We start from the raw sequence: 7,021 nt of genomic DNA on the forward strand, positions 1-7,021 counted from the left end.
CTCTCCTGGGTCTTGCTCTCAAAGCTTGCATCAAAAGCTTTGTCTTTCACAACGCTTTCTCTGAATTGGGCTACAAGAGTCCGTTTTGGAAGACAAAAGTTAAACAGTCTTTCTTTTATAATCATCCAACCATTGTCAAAGTATTAAGTGTCTCTGGTTGAAATGGGGAAAGGTGATAAATGGGATACGAGCTAACTGGCATATTCCAGTATATTATCTCCTTACATCAGCCAGTGCTCTCTTGAGTTTTCTCTAAAGGCAGGAGACCCAAACTGAGGCGATCTTCTGATTTTCATCTCTTCTGCTCAGGGACTTGCCTACAGACTACTTCCCACTCATAAGGAGACAAGGAGAGAGCCAGGACAGTCACTGGCAAGGAGCCATTTCCTCTATTACTCAATGTATCATGTTAAGCAATATATTGCCGTGAGATACTGTTTTAAGAGTTTCTCTGAAATCAGGTCAACGTGCTAATGGAAGTCATAATGAAAAGTAGACCATAAATTTATCTCTTCTTGAATTAATGAGAAGGCACTGTTCCAAAGTAGGCCAAACTTTAAAAATTATAGTTTAATGAGTACCTTCACACCCCCACAAAAATACTTTTCGAAGAGAGTTATTTGAGCATAGAAAGATTTTGTCAACTCTCCATAATAATAATAGCAATACCTTCTCTTTCTTAAACACGTACTCTGTACAAGCGCTTCACATATGACGGCTCACCTAATTCACCCACAACTCTAAGTGGTAAATATCTCCCCATTTTACTGAAGAAATTGAGGCTCAGCAAGATTAAATAACTTGTCCAACTTCACATAGTCAGTACATACTCACACAGTCAGAATTCAAACCCTATGTTATATGACTCAAAAAATGTACTTCAGAATAAACTACAGAGCTGGTAACAATACAGATACCCACCACCTAACTCCAGTGATTGCTGCTAAGTCTTGGGGGTACAAGTCACCAGGCAGCTTACATCCCTAGAGTTGGGTGCTAGGCTGCCTTGGTTTATAATCCTGAGCACTGATCTGGATGGTTGTGTGATCCTGGAATATTTGCTTCTCTATGTCTCAGTTTGCTCATTTTTTTAAACATAGAGAAAATGATTGTAATAATGTCTTCATCATAAAGTTATCCTGAGGACTAAATGAGTCAGCATATGTAAGCTGCTTATAATAATATCTTCACATAGTAAACACAGATATTATTGATCTGATGCATTATTAATCTGATCCTCACTTACCCAACATATCACATTAAGCAGCATGTTTCTGTAATATATGGTTTCAGATCTGAGAATGATTGTGCTGCTCTTCTTCTGACCTCAGAAGAATGTATGGGAATAAGCATCTAATCACATAAAAAAATTCAGAGAATTATCCTTTTCTACACTGCAAATTTTGTATAAAAATCATAGGAACTAGCCATAAGATACCTGAAGAATATATTCCCAGCTGTACTATAATATAGAATAACATCTGATAAAACAATTACTTTTCACTAGACTGTGAGATATAAAGCAATTGTTCAAATGTAATGAGTCAAATTTGTTACATTTGAAGTCTCAATCATGTTTATAATAAACAGGTGACTTTTTATTATAAATTAGAGTGCAGGCTGCTGGATACATGAGAAAATATTAGTACAGTTCAGGCAAGTAGCTTCTTGCCCAAAGCAACCTATCCCAGGTGTGCATAATAAAAATATTCTGTTCACAATGTGTCACCTCTTTTATCAACTCTTTCCTCATTCTAGGTAGGCAGAAGCATGTGTGCTTTGAATTCCTAAAATAAAAATGGCCCAGATAATCCTGTGTTCACTCTCAATATATGTAATTCAACAATGATTTAGAAAAAAATATATAAGTGAAAAAAAGAGAACACCTCTTAATTAGGTTTGTTTGGAGTTCTTTTGAAGAAAGGAGCTACTTCAGCCATTTCAAACATGCTGATTGCATGAGTCCGTTTTCACACTGCTACTAAAGACATACCCGAGACTGGACAATTTACAAAAGAAAGAAGTTTATTGGACTTAAACAGTTTCACATGGCTGGGGAGGCCTCACAATCACGGCAGAAGGCAAGGAGGAGCAAGTCACATCTTAGTTACGTGGATGGCAGCAGGCAAAAGAAAGAGCTTGTGCAGGGAAACTCCCCCTTATAGTACCATCAGATCTTGTGAGACTTATTCCCTATCATGAGAACAGCATGGGAAAGATCCACCCCCATGATTCAATTACCTCCCACCAGGTCCCTCCCACAACACCTGAGAATTCAATATGAGATTTGGGTGGGGACACAGCCAAACTATATCACTGACATAAAAAGACAAATGTAAGAGAATTTATAATATATATTTATTAATTCATCAAATCCCTATTGAATGTCACCAGCATCTTCATCTTTGCAGATGTTCAAGGTCCAGGTGGTTCACAAAATCATGTTCATATAGGTACATGTTGCAGTAAATGTATTCCTTTTCAGATTCTAAGTCGTTCTCATAACTGCAATTGTTACTACATTTTGCTATTAAACTCTAGTTAATTTTAAACCATATTAATGTAATGTATTTTATTTTAAAATGTGATAAATCTCTTGATTAATTTGATTTATAATATAAATATTAAACACTACCAAAATGCTAAACAACTTGTTTTTGGAATTCACATGTAAAGCATTTAAACCTTATTTGAACTATGCTTTTATCTATTCAATCCTTGCTACCAAATGCATTCTTACATTCACAACCTAGAATTAATATTTTTATCTCAAACATTTTAAACTAAATCATTTATATTTTTATTGGAAACCAAATCCACTCTAGCATTAATTATGTTTGTGTTCAGTTTTAAGCATTCAATTATATTTGTGTTCTATTTCAAGCACGCAACTCTTTCAGTAAGAATTTTATAGCTAGAAGTGTATTCCTGCTCTTTCAATACCTTCATTTTCTGCCTCTGTGGGATACCATTAGTCATCATTAGGATAGGATTCTGATCAAGGAAAGAAGCATGTAGGTAATGGAAATACCAGTACAAAGATGAGCATTGTGACATAAAATACTATATTTATTAATTACTTCCAGCTAACACTACAGAAATAATATAGTCCTCTACTGAAGATCTTACAACTTATCAAAGAACATGGATGGAACCTGAAATCCTGATTTGAGGAATGCTTACTTTAGAAACTACATTATTAATTTATTGTCAAATGTACTGGCATATAATTTAATAGCTTATATACTACATAACACAAACTGTGCACACTGTAAAATAGCAGACGTCTAAGGCATGTGACTCAAACATTCACAATTATTGTTATGATATAAACTGCTGGGAAAATTATTAGAATTTTATAATGTAGTGTTTCAAACCTAAACCGCAAAAATAAGACAGTGAGACCCATCTATTGGGATATGATGAATTCAGTTATAATATAATATATGGTGTTATATTATAAATTAAGAAATCAGTTTTTGTACATTTATTATTGCATAAATATTTACTGAGTGCCTATCAGTATGCTGAGGGTTGGCTATCTCAAAGATAAATAGGGTACATTCCTTAACATCAAGATGCACACTGCATTCACCAACAAATACATATCAATAATGACTATTCTGTTTGAAAGGTTTTATCCTACAGGTCTGTACGAATTACCATTAGTGCAAGGAAAATGCAGTGACAAACTTCTTGGATCACTCTGAGCAGTATCACAAAAGGGATGACATTTTGAATGTGGGTTTAAAGAATAAGAAAGAGTTCCCTAAGTGGAAAACTAAGAAGACGTATTTCAGAAAGAGGGAGCACCAGCTGAAAATTAGATGCCTGATGGAACAGAGTGAACTTGCAGAATTGCAGAGGGTCTGGGATTGGCAGAGGGTCAGAGGCATGGTGGTTGGGAAACAGAAGCAGCTGAGCCCAGAAAGGCATATTAGGAGGAGATTGCAAGGTTTGGCACTGGAAACCATGTTAAATAGGTTGTATTTCATCCTGGGGGCAAAACAAAAAAAGAGGCCACTAAGGATATTCACCAGGAAAACCATAGATTTGTTTCAAATATATTACTGCAGTAGTCACTCTCCTTGATGAGAGCACTCAGTGGTTATGAGTCCCTTAGCACCTAGCACCTTGCAGAATGATTTCTCAGTGGACACTCAAGAGACAGTGTCAATTAACCACATGAGAGTGGCTTGGATTGAATGGTCCTAATATAACATATTGTCCTGGTGAGAGGTGAAGCAAGCTGGGCTTCTGGGTCAGGTGGGGCCTTGGAGAACTTTTCTGTCTAGCTAGAGGATTATAAACACACCAATCAGTGCTCTGTGTCTAGCTAAAGGTTTGTAAATGCACCAATCAGCACTCTGTAAAAATGGACCAATCAACGCTGTGTGTCTAGCTAAAGCTTTGTAAACACACCAATCAGCACTCTGCAAAAATGGACCAATCAGCACTCTGTGTCTAGCTAAAGGTTTGTAAACGCACCAATCAGCACCCTGTAAAAACGAACCAATCAGCACTCTGTAAAATGGACCAATCAGTGCTCTGTAAAATGGACCAATCAGCAGGACGTGGGCGGGGACAGATAAGGGAATAAAAGCTGGCCACCTGAGCCCGCAAAGGCAACCTGCTTATCCCGGCGTATCTGTGAGTGTGCATGTGTGTGCATGTGTGCATATGTGTGTACAAGCTTTGCCTGACTCATTCATGAATTAATTCATTAATTTAAAAACATTCAGTATAGATTCACTATGACCTATGTATTATAATAGATTCTGGGATACAGAGGAAATAAAACAAAATCCCTGACAAATTATCCAGTACTGTTTTATTTATTCATTTCTTCAATGACCCAGCTATTATTTGAGTGTCTCCTCCAAAACTCACATTGAAATTTAATTGTCATTTCATTGCCTACATGGGTGGGAAGAATGCCTCTATAGACAGTTGAGTTCAGCCTTCTTCTCTCTTGCCTCTTCTGCCCCTTGCGATGTGAGTATCCAACCTTCCTCTCCTCTGGAAGACTTCATGTGCAAGGCACCATCTGGGAATCACAATCACCAAACCTGCAGCTGCCTTGACCTTAGACTTCCCACTTCCAGAACTGTGAGCCAATACATTCTTCATACATTACCCAGTCTCAGGTAGTCTATATAGTGAAAAAAAATGGACTAAGGGAGACCACTTTAAAAATATCTGAGTGCCTGATGTGTGCTAATTACTGTTTCAGGAGATATACTGATAAGTAAACAGGTAGTATAACTGTGTAGGGTAAATGCAAAATAAAACAAGAAAGCATTGATAGTTCTGTGGGACAGTTCTAAGAAATTTTCTACTGGAAGTGAAGTCTGAAATGAGGGAGAAGAATAAATACAACTTACCAGGAGACGAATGGGAAAAGAAGGATAGTGGCCTGAGGCCTCAGAGAAAAGAGAGTAGCACTTCTCAGGCCTGTGAAGAAAAAGAACTTTGTACACCCCTAAGTCTGTATACAGGAGGTCAACATGGCTGGAGCAGAGAGTATAAGGTGGGGGAAAGGGAGTTGGAGCTGGAAGAGGAAAGCAGGAGCCAAGTTGTGAAGGGCCTTGTGTTTCCTACAAGGTTTGGATTTGATTGATCATGATGATATAATGGTAACTCAGACAGCTGTGATCTCTTGTCTGTGAAAACCTACAGCCTGGTGACATTGACTGGACATGGTCAGATTTGCACTTTAGAAAGATCACTCTTCATCTCTGTAGAGAATGTGCTGGATGAGGAAATGAGAAGGTCAGAAGCAGAGAGACCAGTCCTGCTCATGGACATATTCCCAACAGCTAACACAGGGTCTGGTGCATAGTAGATGTTCAATAAATACAAACATGTGGTGGAGTGGAGGTCAAAGATAACCCCTGTTTGTTAGCTCTGTAGTACACCCATCAGCTGCATTCAAAGAAGCCAACCATAAGTTTCTAATAAACACTCAGTCTGTAAGGTTAAATCTTTGCATGTTGTCTTAAATCTCTAGGCTAGTTATTTTCTGTTTCCAAAGCCTATTAATAGATGTTCCCTTAGGGACCTATAAGAAAAATAACTAACCTCACACACTATTAATCAAACTCACTTTTGTTCACTTTGTCAATATGTACTGAAATTACTGATTTATTATTTTATTACCCTATTTGAAATGTCCTATACAAAATCCATAGATCTACTTTAAAGCCTTTTGCAAACAGCCAGAGTGATCTTTGGGAAAAGCACATGATTTGGAGGCATAAAACCCAGGTTCTACTTCTAGTTCTGCTTCTTACTGGTTCTATGATCACAAATAAATTATCCACCTTTCTGAACATAAATTTTCTTACTGGCAAAACGAATATAACAATACCTAATTCATGTGGTTGCAAAGATTAAATGAGATCATATACATACACATTATTTTGTAAAATCTATGGAATTATACCGCCAAAAGTTTCCTAGAACTGATAAATACTTCAGTAACGTTTCAGGATACAAAATCAATGTACAAAACTCAGTAACATTTCTATACACCAATGAAGTTCAAGCTAAGAGGCAAATCAAGAACACAACCCATTTACAATAGCCACAAAAAAATAAAATACCTAGGACGACATCTAACCAAGGAGGTGGAAGATCTCAACAAGGAGAACTACAAAACACTGCTGAAAGGAATTATTGATGACACAAATAAATGGAAAAACACTCCATGTTCATCAATCAGAAGATTCAAGATCATTAAAGTGGCAATACTGCTCAAAGCAATCTACAGAATCAATGCAATTCTTATCAAACTACCAACGTCATTCTTCACAGAATTAGGGAACAAAACTATTCTCAATTTCATATAGACTCAAAAAAGAGCCTGAATAGCCAAAGCAATCCTAAGCAAAAGGAAGAAAGCCACAGCCATCACATTACCCAACTTCAAACTATACTATAAGGCTACAGTAACCAAAACAGCATGATACTGGTACAGAAACAGATACATAGACCAATGGAAGAGAATAGAGAACCCAGA

The 7,021-nt window shown here is 37.0% G+C and overlaps 1 long non-coding RNA gene across 2 annotated transcripts in view; it reads right to left on the reverse strand.

Moving 5' to 3' along the window:
* Window positions 1-7,021, reverse strand: part of LOC129136044 (uncharacterized) — a 77,898-nt gene that overhangs the window by 30,617 nt on the left and 40,260 nt on the right. The window lies entirely within an intron of this gene.

This window comes from Pan troglodytes, chromosome 11 (genome assembly GCF_028858775.2).
Source record: "Pan troglodytes isolate AG18354 chromosome 11, NHGRI_mPanTro3-v2.0_pri, whole genome shotgun sequence".
NCBI lineage: Eukaryota > Metazoa > Chordata > Mammalia > Primates > Hominidae > Pan > Pan troglodytes.